Source organism: Pleurodeles waltl, chromosome 8 (genome assembly GCF_031143425.1).
Source record: "Pleurodeles waltl isolate 20211129_DDA chromosome 8, aPleWal1.hap1.20221129, whole genome shotgun sequence".
Lineage (NCBI taxonomy): Eukaryota > Metazoa > Chordata > Amphibia > Caudata > Salamandridae > Pleurodeles > Pleurodeles waltl.
In genome coordinates this window covers 358,615,399-358,632,263 of record NC_090447.1, presented here as the reverse complement: position 1 = coordinate 358,632,263, position 16,865 = coordinate 358,615,399, and positions in this window count along the sequence as shown.

Here is a 16,865-nt window from a genome sequence, read left to right as displayed (position 1 = left end):
CAATGAGAACATCTTGTGCCATATGATATTGCGGCACCTGGGGAAACACTGCATTTGGCTTTACTTGTACTTTAACAGGTTCGACACCTTTTATTAGTCCCACTTCCTTTCCTGTCAGATCCCATACTTTCTCTGTCACTGTTCCCTGTAACTCAACAGGTAGGCCAATCATTGTAAGCATTGGAAACAAGGTAATCAACGGATAATCCTCATTTGCCGTCCCTGTCTCTTCTTCTGAAAACTGACCTTCGTCTCCTTCATCATCACTATTTGTCTGTACTTCGATTCCATCATTGGAACAAGTAATCAAACATTTTGGCTTGCCCAGTAAGTCCCTTCCCAGTAACGATACCGGACTTGAATCACAGACTACAAATCTATGCAGTCCCTGGAAATTGCCGATCTCAACTTGCACTGGATCTGTAATCGGGTTTGTCACGTATTGGTTTGCTACACCGACTACCCTTATGGTACGCCCCGAAAGTGGTAGTTTCGGAACCTCTGCACTTCTGACTGTAGAGCGTGTAGCTCCGGTATCAACCAGGAATGAAATCTTGTGACCCATTACCTTTCCTTCTACATAGGGTCACCTCTGGTCTACTTCTAGAGACGCTGCAAGCCTGCATTCCTCACTATCTGAGCTATCATCCGACCACTCTCCATTCATGCCATTTTCACCTCGTAATGGGAATTGCTGTACTGTATTATTTTGACTCATTACCTGACCGGTGACCTGTTGAGGAAACATGACCTGTTGCTGTCCCATTGGAGCCATTGGTAATTGCATTTGCTGTCTATGTACCATGGGAACCTGCTGTTGTACTTGCTGCATCTGCGCTGGCTGAAAACGCGGCATATGCATCTGCTGCATGGGCTGTACCCCTTGCATCTGTACCATGTTATTTTGAAAATTCGGATTTTGATTTCTCAGTTTTGGACCTCTTACATTTTGTAATGTACCGGCATTAGTGCTTTGTTGAACGACACCATCCTGTACCACATTCGGGCACTCCCGTTTCCGGTGCCCCATGCCCCCGCACGCGTGACATGGTGACATCTTTTTCACCCCTTGAACGTCATTTTGAACCACAACGGTATTCAAGACTGGACCGCGATTCACGAACCCTCGACCTCGGCCTCTCGGTTGCGCCTGAAACACACCATTCATTTGCGGCTGCTGCTGTATCATCTGCTGGACTCCGTTTCTCTGTATTCCTGTCTGTGCAGCCCTTATCTGCATCACCATCACTTTCTCTTTCAGCTTCTTCTGCTTTAACTCTGTTTCGTCAGTACAGTATTTCGCATACTGCAACACCTCATCAATTGGCTTTGCTTGCCAACAAATCAAATGATTCTTAATCATTTGACTGACCTCTGGTCTCAGCCCTTCAACAAATCTGAACACGAGATGGTTCATGTCCTTTGGCTCAATAGTCTCAGTACCACTGTAATGTTTGAATGCTTTAAACAACCCCTCATAGTAAGCATGTATTGATTCTTTAACCTCCTGTGAAGTCCGGTCAATCTTCTGCCAATCAGTCACCTTCGACGACACCTTTTGTTTCAAAAACTGAATCACCTTATGATAGTACTTCATCACCTCCTCAGAGGGAGCTCCGGTCACCTTATCCCTTGCCGGCTCCTTCGTCGGCCAATCTACCCCTCTCTTACGCTCGAGCCACAAATCAGGCGGAACAATGATCTCGAACAAGGTATTCAAGTCTTCCCAAAGGCACTTCGCAAGCTTCACAAATCTGTCTGTTTGTTGATACCACTCGATCGGCTTCTCCCTCAATCTGGGATAATCGTTAGTAAAGGATAGGATGTCTCCTCTAGACCATGGTACATGTACTAAAACACCACCAGCTGTTTCTCTCATGGGTAATATTTTTACTGATTCTGTGTCGGGCGAGGTTTTGGTCTGACTTGACCCTGGACTGTCACCTTTTTCCTTATCTCTTTTCTTTGCCCATCTGCCTTCCCATTTTTCTAATGCACCCCAAATTTGCGCACTTTGCAATAGCTCTTTTAAGTGCACCCTCATTCCAGCAGACCTCATGTGCTCAAAATCTTTTGAATCAAAGTCTAATCTGTAACTTCTTTTCAAATGTTTAGTGTTTTCAATGTCAATATTGTATTTGTCTGCCAGGTTTGCTAATCTCTGATGCACCTCTTTGGTAATCTTAGGACACAGGTATCTCAATTCTGCTTCAGTGTAGGACTCTAATCTGTTTACTTCCATATTACCTTCCACTAATTCAACAGCTTCCACTCCCAGTCTTACAAAATGTAGGTAGTCATCTTGCCCTACCTTTTCCGGTTCTACTGCAGTCTCTGTAATCTTTTGCAAAGAATAAGTTTTTTCTAGCCATTCATTTAGCTGCTGCACTGTAAAACCTTGCAGTGAAATGTTCCCTGCATGTATCATTGGCGACTGTGAGTTGTTCGTACTCATCGTCTGTGGAGTTAAAACCCCTAATCCTGCCTGACGCATTGCTTCTAAAGGTGCTTCTACTGGGCTAAGGTCTATTCAGGACCTCGGCTTTTCGACTGCTTGTTCTCCTGAAGCCATTATCTGGGGAGTTCCTATGGGCCCTCCTCTTATCGTATTTTGGGTCATTACTCCCTGATCACATGCACCAGGTTTGCCTTGTGTGTATAATGGCACTGGTGGACCGACAGTAATTGGTAACGATATGGCAGCAGGTGTCTGACCCGGTCCTAGACTTCGTGGAGCAGTAACCCCATAGGTCTGTTCCAAAGTTACCGGGACAGGTACTAATGGAGGACCAGCTACTGGGTTGTACCCTGGTATCAATTGTGGTTGCGGCTGGGACAGCAATTTCGGAGTTGACTCAATCTGCACTAACTTCGATTTTGTGTATATCGGGTCTGGCGGCACTATCAGATTTGTAGTAGTCTCAAGTACTGGGACGTCTGGATAGATTCTCTGTATCTGCGGCGGAGGTTGCAACTGTATCTGCATGTCTGGCGCAGTGGGTACACTGACGCCATTCTGTATTGAAGCCGTATCACTAGTCTGTACCGTATCAGTAACTCCCTTCTCCTGCGTCTGGTTCCCAAGACCCATGCTAGTGCTTGGAACACTGTCGCTCACCGCATAAGGTGGCGGGCGATCATGTAATAATCGGTCCATGAATTCCTCGTCGTCTGAATCGTCTTCTTCTTCCCAAGGTCTCTTATTCTCTTTAGACTTACTAGAGTTCTTATCTGTCTTACAGGAGGCTTTCTTTCCTTGTGAATCTTCTCCTTGAGCTATTGCGGGGAACAATTTTAATCCGTCAACAATCCCTCGTCTCCACATTTTGTTCTCGTTATCCCACCTAGCTTCTGCATAGGATTTTTCTGCTCTTTTTAGCCTTCTTTGGAACCTTTCTTGTCTATGTTTAAGAGCCATTAAGTCCCAAATTGCTAAAGCCTCATATTGAGCTGGCCTCAGAGGTGGTTTTTGTGTACTTAGCATCCACCTTAAATTCTCTAGTACCTTTGGATTAAACGTCCCATGTTCTGGGAACGCTAAACATCCCTCTTTCTCTGTTAATTTGCGCCACTGTTTCATCCATAAACAAGGCGCAACACCCTTCTCCTCCATAACCATGTAAGCTGGAGTATCCTCAGGTGGTGTAGGCTCCCCATCAGTTGCCATAATATACACATCTCCTTTCAGAGCACTCTTAAAAGCCTTGACAAAATTCATCTTTGCGTTTTCCTCTTATTTGTATTTAATCAGAAAGTGACTTTAATTCCCAGGACACTCTTCACCCACCTTTCTCAACCTATTGCCTCTCACGGACGGCAGCCAATCCGTGCGCGACCCCTCTCGACAACTGAACTATCTCAGCGCGGCACCACTGATGTCACACTGCAGCTGACAAAGTCTTGCGGCTCGTCCGCCCCTCACTGGATTCACACAAACTAATGCAAAATCTCACTGCGAGCACCTTAACAACAACACAAATCTGTTGATTTACTACAGGAAGGGTAACACAATCGCTTCAGAACTTTACAGAGATTTCACTTGAAGCCTCGGCCGCTACTCTCTCTTTCTCAGTCCCCGCATACGCAAGCAGAATTCGACCCGCAAATTCTACTCTCGACTTGTCAATGGTTCGCCCTAGTGCACTTTAGAACTTACCAAATCTCCATCGAAGGTTTCACACATGCATTTCAACTCAAAATCGACTTGTCAACCACGCCCGATTGACCTATTAAACCGCACAGATTACAACATAAACCCAAGTGTCTCCTACACTTGTCAATATACTCCGGAGTCTTAGACCACGACGGGTCCGTACATAAATAACCAACCATGTGGATAATTTTGAGCACAAAGCGCCACACTCATGTGAAGTACTCCTACTTCCCTACTCTCATACTGTGGAGTACGCCCACTCCTACTAAAACAACATTTACCTGGCCTAATACACACAGATTTCACAATCACCTGCAAAAAGACAGAAGCTGAGCAAGCGCAAAAACCCTATACCACACACGCTATGACGCCGAGAACATTCCCAACTCACTTAGGCAGGCTCGAGATCCCGGGAAAGCTCATGGAGAACTTAGAAACCCATCATACCACCGATTTGCATTATCACAGAAAAACAATTTAAACAATGATTCCTCGTCTTAGGGCCCCAAAGGGCCAAACCGTCGCTCTGCTACCAGAACTGTTAACGCGTCCTTTTATGCTAATAATATTACACATTAGGACTCGTTTTAGGCCAATGAATCTTTTGACCCATTTGAGAGACACCGTAAGACGAGATAGCTGATCAATATGTCAATCAATATATCAATAATGTTATCAATATTTATTACCACAATACATTTCACTTTGGTCAAAGTCATTAATCAAATTGACGACACAACCATGACCTTTCAGCCATGAATAACCACACCTTTGATAGAATTTTATGAAGTTTATTCCCTATTAGTTACAAGCTAGAATTAGATGTGTCAATCTCAAAGCCAAGAAACACAATAGCATAGTTACGATATGGCAACTTTGGTAAGATTTCAATAATGCAAGAATCATAAACATCAAAGTGTAACACGGCGCAAACATAGATCTGAATACAGCAAAGTGTCAAATATGCGTCAGTTCAACATAGCATAACGTCAGTCGTTTGTCTATTTGCGTCAAATTAGTGATCACCTATCCTAACCACTGATTAGCATTAGCATGTTGGGCTTCATGCAAGACAATTTAGAACACCAATTTGGAAAACACCTAGCTATGGTCTCTGTCAAAATTTAGCAGTTGGTACCTAGAAAGGAAAAGCAAACAGACAAATTACAAATTGCATTGTCATAATTACCCTCCAAAGGTTAGGTCAGCGCACAGGTTTAGTCTTCGTCTTCAGGGCATCAGTCAAAGCACCATCAATCAGGACTCAACTAAAGGGCAAAAGTGGACACTTCCCTCATAAAGAGGACAAGTGAAAAGGGCAGTCTATGGGTGAGGACAGTTTCTAATAAGTCTCAAATCACCAAACAGAGTGACAGAGTTTCTGGATAAAATCAATAGCATTCCCTACCTAATTCTAATGACCTTTCTGTGACATGGGTTTTTATCCCTTTTTCGTAGTACATTCCCCCAAAATTCTATTGGACACTTACTATACCCCACTATCTTGAGCCTATCAACTTTAGCATTTCGTAATCTCAATTGTCACCCCACATTAATTCGTTATTCTTTGATTGGTCTTCATAATTTACGTCTTCATAATTTACGTCTTTGGAGGTGGCACATCCGGCGTTACTTCACTCCTTGGCACGTCCTTTGGGTCAGCAGATTCATTGTCCGTCGGTCTAAATGACCTTGTACATAACATTAATCTACACTTGTTTCAATATGCTCATACTTTTTTAACCAAGGCACTGAGTATGCGCTTGGGAACGGTGTTAACATAGATACATTCATCTTCGAAGCTGAAGAAAAAGAACATTTGCAGGGTCATGGTCCTTTGCGAGTCAGCACACTGGAAAAAACAGAAAAATACATTTAATATGAGAGCTGAGCAACTAAACTGCAGCTCATGCTAACTTAAGGCCTACGAGGAATTTCAGTACAGTTTCATCAATTCGAACGTTAATATAAGCTTAATTGAATCTAACATAAACATTTTATTTATCATTATTAGTTTGCGTATACATTGGTGGCCATTTACTGTGGTCACAATTCAGGTGCGCGTTTAAGCAAATTTGCTATTATTACAGTTTTCTATGCAGTATCGTCACACATTAATATAGATATTCTGCTCTAATATAGTTTATATAAATCTACGCTCTCTCACTACCATTGATGACATTAACTATTTTGATATTTTCCTGTTTCTCTTTTATTTGAGCTTCTGCACTCAATTTGAGTGTGTATCCTATTCTTTCTTATTTTTTTATCTCTCTCTTTCCATCTCTCTCTCTCTTGCCACCTTGCCTTTCCAGTCCTTCCCCCATGCACACTACTTCCTCTTTGCTTTCTCTCACCCATCTCTCTGCTGACACAGAGCATTGCTTCCGACTGGTGTTTCTCCCTACATGCCTCTTTCTCTGTTTCACCTGTAGGACCCTTGGCATGATACCTATCTCCCGACATTGCATCTATTGACTTTGCCAATGTTTGAAGAATTGTGTCATAACTATTGGCAAAGCCAATAATGATAGCTGGCTTGGAGGTTATTTAGCATTCTTTCAAAATAGCCATCATGTTAAATGTGTAGAATGTGTAGAAGTGTGTCAGCCATCTTGGAATGATATAATAAAGTTATTTTGAATACTTATTGTCACACCATTTAAAGGAGGCAGTCAAGAGCATCTAGATGAAAATTGACAACCACCTTACACAAAATAATACTTGAAGATGGCTGCCCACAGCATTTGGCTTTGCCAAGGCTCGTGCTGCAGTTCGACATGAAAGAGAATACCAGTGGAAAACTGACATTGACCAAGCCAGATCAAGTGCGTTTACCACCCTCTGTTTATGTTTCCTTTCTAATTTGCTTGACCTGCTATGCGGTTGTACCTTACAATTCCTACTCAGGATCATACTTGTTATATTTTCGAAGACACTCATTAGGCTGTCTGCCATCCCAACCACGAATGCCAGCACAGATCAACTTGTAAATAGGGAAACAGCTTATATTTGCTATGTAGTTGCTTATAGTTTTATTACAGTTTGCTGGCTGGCATATGGTTGTTTACAATTTTATTACAGTTTGATGACTGGTATAATAACTAGTAACTTTTTTCCCTTGTCTAATGTTACTCACCGTGTCTTTACCTTTTCTATCTTTAACTTAGTGAACATATGATTAATATATATGACAGGTAAACATTAAACTATTTAACATGATAATCGTTATTCAATATTTGGTACTGTCTGCCATACAGGTTGATACTTTGATGTTTTTTACCACTGGGTTTATGTAAAGATAGGAATTACATATCTTTACAATTATGTCATGTTGATGGTGAAATAGTTTTTCTTTTCATTCTAGCCTTTATGTATTGTAGGCGTTAGCAAGGACGTGTTGTACCAATGTGTTTTCTGCAAAAACGTGGCCATTGGAATTATGGAATTCCGCGTCTGCTGTGTTTTCTGCATAACTATGGATCTAACTCATTTGCTGAAAAATGTCATTGGCATGATTTGCAAATTTAAAAACATATACGTTTTCTAACTCAAATGAGTTTTATGTTATTTAAAAATGCACAAAGAATGAAATCCAGCTCCTGTTACTCCGCAAATGTTAATTGGCCACCTGTAGCTGTTGATTTCTGCATTCCGCAACAAGAGAGGTGAGAATTACCCCCAGATTATCCTGGAATCTGAAGGAGATTGATTGGGGAAAATGCTGTTGTCTACAGCGGGAAACAAAGCTTTGTACATGTTATGTTATGTCTTTATTAGGTTATTAAATTGTCCTATGCAAGTGAAAGCATTGGTACTTTTGAACATGGCAAGGAAATACATTACTTTCAAGTGTACACAACTCTTCACTGCACCGCTGAGGTCTATAGGCACCAACATGGATTGGCAAAGGAGCAAAAAGAATGCAGTCATATATTTTGTATGAGGAAGCATGTACACCGGCGTGCCTTCAAGACAGACTGACACTCTCTCTTTTCACAAAGGAACATCATTTCGCGCCTATCATCCATTGGATACTGATTCACCAAATTATGGGGAGACCCAAGCTCAGATCATATGAGCATCTCCCTCAAGGTTATCCGCTGTGCGTGGCCTGTGGGATGCCACACCCATGTGCTTAACGGTACATGGAAGTAACATGAGAACGAGAACATGCCCCAAACACCAGAAGCGTGACTAAGCCACACAGTTATTCATTTTGTATAGCACCAACCAAATCTGTACTCATGAGCTGCTCTCATGAAACCCAAAAAGTGGGTAAGCTTCCTAAAAAATACGCAGGGAAATGAGGATCATGCACAAAAATGTTAATGTAATACAGCAATGGCTGTCACAAACTTATCATACCCTTCTTTTCAGCATTACATAACTACATTTTGAAATATATGTTTGGGCGTAAACATATGGTTTACAATGTATGTCTTCATAAATAAATATATATATATATATATATATATAGATAGATAGATATAGATATACACACACACACACATGTGTCCCCATCTATCGCTGCAAAGCAGTAAATGCAAGTACACTTTACTTTTTAACGTCATGTTATGTTTTTTATTAGTGCTCTAAAGCAACCTTTTAAGCGTGTGAGCATAAAAAGGCAATAAAATAGATATCACAGATCTAAATGTGACCAGAATATTTCAAAGGTATTTTACCTACTGAAAACCATACACATTTCTTCGACTTATTATGGTGTAGTTGACTTTGTAAATGACTTAACATTACAATATTTTAAAACAAAGTGAGGTAGGTTTGCTTTGTGCACTAAAGGAGTAAGTTGACTTTCAACAAGCGTAAAACAAATTTTCTGCAATTAATATTTAAATGCTCGAACGCTGAGGGTCCAATCAGCGGAGATGGCTTGCAATTGCATTTCTATGTCAGTGTTTGCGACTGTCCCACCCAGCCTTTTAGTTTCCACAGGGTAGTCACTCATGTCACCTCGTCTTTCAGAAAGAGGGTGGCTGGTTTACATCAAGCCTCAGGCAGGAAAATAATATGAAGGTCCTGGGCTTACACTTGTGTTCCTTCCATAAAGTATTGGTGGTGCCAGAGCCTCGTACCTGGGCGCCTGCTCAACCATAATATGTACATCTCATGAACAGCATTGAATACCAGAAAGTGGTGTCTGAAGAAATGAGTGGTACCTGACCTGACGTATTGTCGAAGCCTCTGAATAGTTGTGTAACCTTTTCTTGAATCTTGAACCTTTACTTGAACATTTAGCCACCAAATGATTTTTCTCTCCCTTAGTTGACCTCACCTACTCCGAAAAAAGTAAAAATGCATTCCTGTATTCTTTATATTATGCTTTCGCCAGTCCTTACTTCATTGTTCTTTGTCAGGGGTTCTGATAAACTCGTTGCAAGCTCTGTAATACACAAATATCTAAAATAATTAAATTCAGAATGTAGTTATATTTGCATTTTGCTCTCTGCTTCCTAGTGGCTTGTTCTGCAACTGAACAATTAAGTTAAAACTAAATGAAATGATACTATGTGACCTATTCACCAACTAGGCCTGTTCACCAACTGTATTTTGTCAAACATGAAGTAGTACTGCAGTAATACTACTCCTGCAAAAAAGTGCTATTCACTAATGTGCATGCAGAGACCTCGGTGTCCTCCTTTCCTATCTGTTCGATGTGATGGTCTCCGCTACATGTGGAACTCTTCTGACACATAGCTCTAAGTTTTAGTGGTAAATGTGGAAGGTATGGGAGAGTGGTTAACATTTGGAATACTTACACCTAAATGGGAGGGGTCGAAGGCGGGGCAAGCAGAGGTTGTAAGGAGGGAAACGCTAATACAAACAATCACCCACCAAAGAATAAAGCAATTGCTATTCACAAATTGCACTTCTAAAGTTACTACATCTAAAAGGGTCCCCAAACTTTACTAAATGTACTCTAGCTCAGCATTGGTTTAAGTCTAGCACCATGGCCCCTCACAGGTACCTATCAGACACCCCCATAGAAAATAATGTAGTCATGGGCTTAAAACAACACCCCACGGAAAATAATGTTAAATAAATAAAAATATTTATACTTTGAAATAAATAGCTATATATATCTTGATGTTTAAAAAATGTATATAATTATTACATAATTATTTTGCTGTTACACCATTTAATAATACACTGTTTTTAATATTAAAAATAAATTCAACGTTTACACTTTACTCAACATTTAAACATAATTGAAATTAATTGTATGCATAGCTTCAAAAATATCCATATTAAATAAAAAAATTACTGTAGGTGAGATATTTGAAGAAAAATTATTAAAGTATCATTATAATTAAATACATATATTTTAATGAATTAATTATTCAATACTTATTTAAGTTACTATGCAGCAGTATTTTATTTCATTATTTCTATCTTTAAAATATAAATGTAAACTTTTACACTGTGTTTTGCATTTAAATATGTTTAATCTTTTTCTGTTTTAACTTTAATAACTTTTCGATTTTTTTCTGTACTATTCCAAATTGAGACCACGAGGGTGGAAACCTCCTCCTACATTTGAAAAGTTACAACTGGTAACTTTACACTTGGAAATCCTGATGCAAAAGGCTATACCACATCTGAACCTAGGAGCACCTTCACACTCCGAATATCAAAAAAGTGTAAAATTAGTAAGAGACGCTTTAGTGGATTTACATGTGAGTAAAAGTTATGCATGTAAATTTACCTTTGCGACTATCATCTTATATTTTTAAGTTTCCTATTTTTCTGGGACTACTATTTTTACTAGTACTATTATTTTGATGTGTGTGCTTTGGATTTTTTCGGTCAATGTAATAAATGAATGGCAGTTTATACTGAGAATATAATACTTTTCAAGCAGCAGTGTTTTTAAGAGAACACTGAGTGTTTAGACAGGTCCAAATATTTTACTTTTTTTTCAGGTGTGATGCCATGTATTTGATATTCTTATCTTAAATTCCTCCGGGTGAGCAAGGACAGCAATTGAGGGGTAGCGGTTGGTACTTCGGGCTTGCCCTTTCTTACCCTTACTTCTTGTTACCACTGGTGTCAGGGTTCATGAATCCATTGACAAGAATCAAATATAAAAGGCTTTGAAACTATGGGGCATATTTATGATGCCTCTAGCGCTGCCTTGTGCCACATTTGTGTAACTTTTTTTACACAAATGTGGCATTACCCATGCCCCATATTTACAAAGTGGCTCATCGCAAGCATTGTGCCACTTTGTAAACACTTGCACCATATTATGCCTGAGCCAGGCATAATGTATGGAAGAGGGGCATTCCAACGTAGGGAGGCCCAAAAAAATGGCGCAGTGAAATTTACTAGATTTTACTGCGCCATTTTAGCATCATTATTAACGCCTGCCTGAGGCAGACGTTAAAATGACGCTCCCATTGAAAACAATGGGCCTCCCTGCGCTTTGCTGCATTAGCACCATATTTATGGTGCTAATCCAGCAAATCGCCACAAATTGTGACGCTATTGTGGATACAACCTCCATGGTGCACTATACAGTATTGTAAATACGGTGCACACATGATGTTGTTAGGGGGACGCAACAAGATGCTAGAAAAGTGGCGAATCGTGAATGATGCGCCACTTTCCATAAATATGCCCCTATGTTTTATTTCCACCGTTTCCACTACTGACTCTTCCACCAAACCATTAGTAGCAAGTAGGAAGCAATTAATGCAGGAAGGCTGAGACAAGTGACCAAACCAAGGATGTTACGGTGTGTCAAGGATTGAGTAACATCATTTCTGTTCTTTCTTGTGTTTTGATGTGTTGACACAGAGGCCAATGCTACCCATACACAATAATAAATATGTAGCGGGCAGCCCTGTTCTGTAGAGCTGTGTTTTGTTCTTGAGAAAGGCGTTCTGAAGCCCATGTGCTGAAAAACCTGAAACTGTGCTTAGACACACGCATAGGAATGTAGCAAAGGCGCGCAGAGTAAAATAGGCACGCCATTAATCAAAAGAAGTATGCACGTGGAAGTATGCGTTCTGCTGAATGCACTTTTATACAATATTTTAGAAAAGATACATATTAGATAGAACCGTGGTAATAAAATTGTATTCGTTCCCTTCCATGTTACAAAAATGAACTCATTATTATTGAATGACGTGTGGGATATTGTCTACTGAGTTTATGTATATTTATAATTTGTTGGATATCCATACACTTTCAAAGTACTGGGTTTCATTTTATAGACTAGACCTGATAAAATGTCATTATAACTAGATAATATCACCTTGGGACGTACCTTATAATTTGACTTTAATAGTATTTTGCATGCTTAATCTTTTCTCCTCATAACAGATAATACAGTAACAATAGCAAATAACTTGGCCCTGTCTCTTGCACCCTTTCAGTGGCCCTTTGTTAAGGTCATGTATCACTGACAGAGATTCTATTTTGTATGACTGTGTGTGCACAACAAGATGGGCTCCCAGAAGCATTGTTTTGAAAACAGGTGGCTGTTTTGAAGACACGTGTCTGTTTTCAACACAATTTTAAAATATTTCGAAAGTCACTTGGTGCTCTGAGATGTTCACGCAGGTAATGCTTTTGGCTACCAAGTGATCAAACATACATCGCTAGGAAAAACGAAGCTAGGAAACAAAGTATTTGCAAAAGTGCATTATTCTTGATGTTAGACTGTTCACGTTTGTGGATTGAGCTACTGTAGTGTAGGCGTACAGTCAGTGATTAAAGGTTGTTGGACACAACAACGCATGACCAAACTACGCACGCCCCAACAATATGGTCGGAACCTCGACTGCTCCTTTTCCACGCATGCCTTTACAACGAATTTCATTGTAAACGCAGGTTGGGTAAAGGAATATGCCTGGTAAATCGCCCCCGCCGCCCATTGGTCCTGCTCCTAACCCTCGATACCCCAGCCCTCCAATCCACCCTGTCTTTAAAACTACCCTTAGCCCAAGCCCAGGGCCATAAAACTGGCCCCGTCCTGACCTTAAAACTACCTCGAATCCCCTGCCCTAAGTCCTAAAACCCTGCCCCCTTTTAATAAAACTACCCCGACCCCCCATCCGCCCTGAGCCCTAAAACTGACCCCGGCCTGCCCTTAAAACTATGAGCCCTAAAACTGACCCCTGGCCTGCCCTTAAAACAACGCCTTTAGATCTGATGATTGTGGAAGATATGCTGCAAGATTGAATTGAGAAGATATGTGTGTTTGGAGTTTGAGTAAATTGGAGGAGTGTACTGATGGGTTTGTATTTTCAGCATAGAATAAAATAGATTTATTAGAAATTGGATAAAAAGTTATCAATTTTTGATTTTTTGGAACGGTTTAGATGTTTCCTACCTCTCAGTCCTGAGGAGGACCCATGTGGGAGCTTTGGATTGGCCCAAGAGTTACTAGTGGGTCAAAACGTCGACGAGTTATTTATTGGCCTGGATTGATTTTGTCTTTGCCTTTATTTGAAATGAAGTGAAGGACTAAAATGGGAAGATGTACCCAGATGTAAATAAGTGGTGATTCATTGACAAGAAAGGTTAACCAAAAGGCTACTTTTTAATTGTGTATGTTAATGGATATTTGGGTCATTTACTCTTGGTCTTGGCGGTTCTAAATCACAAGCACTTTTTCTTTGGCACTTCTTTGTCCTTCTGTGTTTGCATGTGGGAGGGTAGGATTTCTTAGGAATTTTGAGCAAAGTTTAGTAAATATTTTTTTATAAGTAATATTAAAGAAACTATTGTGAATGTGACTTATATCTATGCTGTATATGTTCCCTTCTCATAAAACTACCCCAACCTCCCCACCTGTTCTGAGTACTAAAACCCTGCACATTTAAAAAAAAGTACCCCAACCCTCCCACCTGCCCTGAGTCCTAAACCCCCCCACCCATAAAAACTACTGCCCAAACCCTGCCCCAGCCAGACTTACCTCTCCCGATCCTTCTTGTTCCTCTCTCCGATCTCTGGCCTCTTCCTAAAAACTACCCCGACCCCAGCCCCGCAGCCCTAACACTCTCACCCACCCCTGATAACTGTCCCTTCCCCCTTGAAACTACCCCACCCCGCCCCACCCTGAACCCCTAAAACCCTGCCCCCTGTAAAAAAAATACCCAACCCCCGTGCCCGCTCACCCTTAAAACCCTCCCCAACCCCTAAAAACTACCCCCCAAACTCAGCCCCACTTACCTCTCACGGTTCCTCCTCTTCTCTGCCCATCTGCACAGTTAGAACGCAGACTGTTCTCTGCCTTAACCATGCATATGCCTGGTTTGAGCACATGCATGGTTTAGGCAGAAAACGGGAGAGTCGTAGCTCAGTCAAGCGCTGTTACGCTTGTGTTGAACCGGCACGAGTGGTTTAGCCTGCGTTGTTTTGGCGTTCGCTTAAACTGTGCACTGGGTTGAAATAGGTGGCATCAATACTGAGTTTTGTGTGTTTTAACCTATTTTCATCACCAGATTTTGTCCCAGAAAAAAAGAGAAAGACAGAAAAGGGAGACATAAGAAGCAATAAAAAGCTAGGAAAACAGTGAAACAGGGAAATTAGTCGGGATTTAAGAGAGGCAGGCAGTATACCATAATGTTAGAGGAAGTGAAAGAGAGAAAGAGGCTTGAGGTGTAATCATGACGCCTCAGCCTTTTCACATTGTAACCACAGCATCCTGCAGCACTGATAGTTATTGCCTAGGAAAAATGGTAGGTCCCTGCACTTATGTTTTCACATATTAGGCACAGACCTTTATTACTAAGGCTAGCAAAATTCCCCCCCCCCGCCCCACATCTAGTTGGAAACACTAGTCCTGTGACTGGACTGGGACTCCCCTCAAGCAGTACTCGAATGTTCTTTAGGGTTTCTTATTTTGATCCTTGTGTGCCAAATTCTTCAATCATAGCTTTGATCCATTAATAATCTAATAAATCAAGCTGTTTCCTTTTGTATTTTCTATTCATTTTTATTTATTTTAATTCATAGTATGCTTAATGAAACATATCATAAAGTGAATTTGTGATCCCCAGTGCATTTCAGTGCCATTTAAGTTCACCAATGCTTTTCGAGCCACTCAGAGCCCTTCAACAGGGGGTGTCCTGAACAAAACAAAAAAAAAATGATTTGTAATCACCAAAAATACACATTAACAAATTCTCTTAATTACCCATATTCATAATGCAAATTAGCATTATGAATATGGGAAATGAAAATAATTTCTTTATGATTTTAAATGAACTCTTCTATTCATTATAACAGTGTATTATGAATACGGGAAATGAAAGGAAAGGGGAATCTTAAATCCTGGGCACTGTGTCCCTTCAACAGTGGATTAGAACCTGTGTATTATTGTGTGTAGTATCTCATTTTGGAGTGTATTAAAGTACTTTAATTTCTAGAGAAATAAGCACTGTTCAATAATCAGTAATTAACTGCTGGGTGATTGCTGAGTCCTGAGCTTGATGCCCACGCCACTTTTCTGAGAAGCCTGTGACTGCTTACCATCACCACCATTGAGACATATATGCTGAAGGGGTTTCACTTGGCCCAGTTGTTGAGCCTTAGGAGGACGGACCCACAAACACCAGAGACAAGAAACTCCAGTGACCATGGCTATGGACTTTTTGCCCTTGCTTGCCAAGGGACCACTGAATGAGGTCTGGCGACTGACTAAAAAGTAGAAGCTTTAAGAATACACTTTAAATGAAAGGCTTGAATTGAAAAGTATCTTCATATTAGTTGTGTTTTGTATCCTCATAACTGTCTGCAATTATACTCATTCAGTGGCTTACTCTCTCTCAGACACAAATTCTGAGGCCCAGTGACAGACCTTAGGAAGAACACTGTCACTAAGTCAGTGGCCCGTCAATGAAGTCAAAGGCATAATCAGTGCCACTGGAATTATGCAAATGTATTGGCAAAGCATTTTTCACATAGCTATAGATTTGCTGCATTTGCCACCTAATCCATCATCTGACCCATAATCTGCAGATTTTAACTAAAAGAATTGTTTCTAGCTCATACGGTTCAAAATATGCTAAAAATACAGCGGTACATGTTGCCGTGCAGAGGTAGGCCCTTTGCAAAGGCTGACTGGTCACCTTTCTGTTGCTTATTGTTATATTTCGGTGTTAAACTTGTAATAATGATGTACAGCAAAATGCTCAAACAGTGTTATTTAAGTGTAAAAAAGACAAAATAATGAAGCAATGCTGTCCAAAAATATGCCACATTAAGTCGCATAATTTGCCTTTTCTTGACGCTTAATTTACTCTACCTGACTGCATAATTTGGCCCTATCATGCTGCATAATTCCAATTTTAATGCTCTAGCTAGCATCACACACAGAGGCACAGAAATACATTCACACATCTCCACTAACGCAGTCACGCAGTTAGGACCAGACAGGGGCTTGAACATGCACGCCATCAGTTTTAAAGGAGGCAAAGGTGCGGTGATGTAGCGGGAGCACAAAAGGGGGACATGTGAGTGCACACCACCAATGACACGGACATACAGTCAGTGGTACCCTAAGGATCCTGAAGAGGACCAGCAACAATTATTTAGTTACACTCCAATATCAGCAAAAATGCAGAGAAGTCGTCAAAGTCACACACAGGGGCATGTGTTCATATATTCCCAGTCCCCACCATTCATTGAGACACACTAGGGGCACACTGGTGACATACCTAGGAATTACTTACTATAC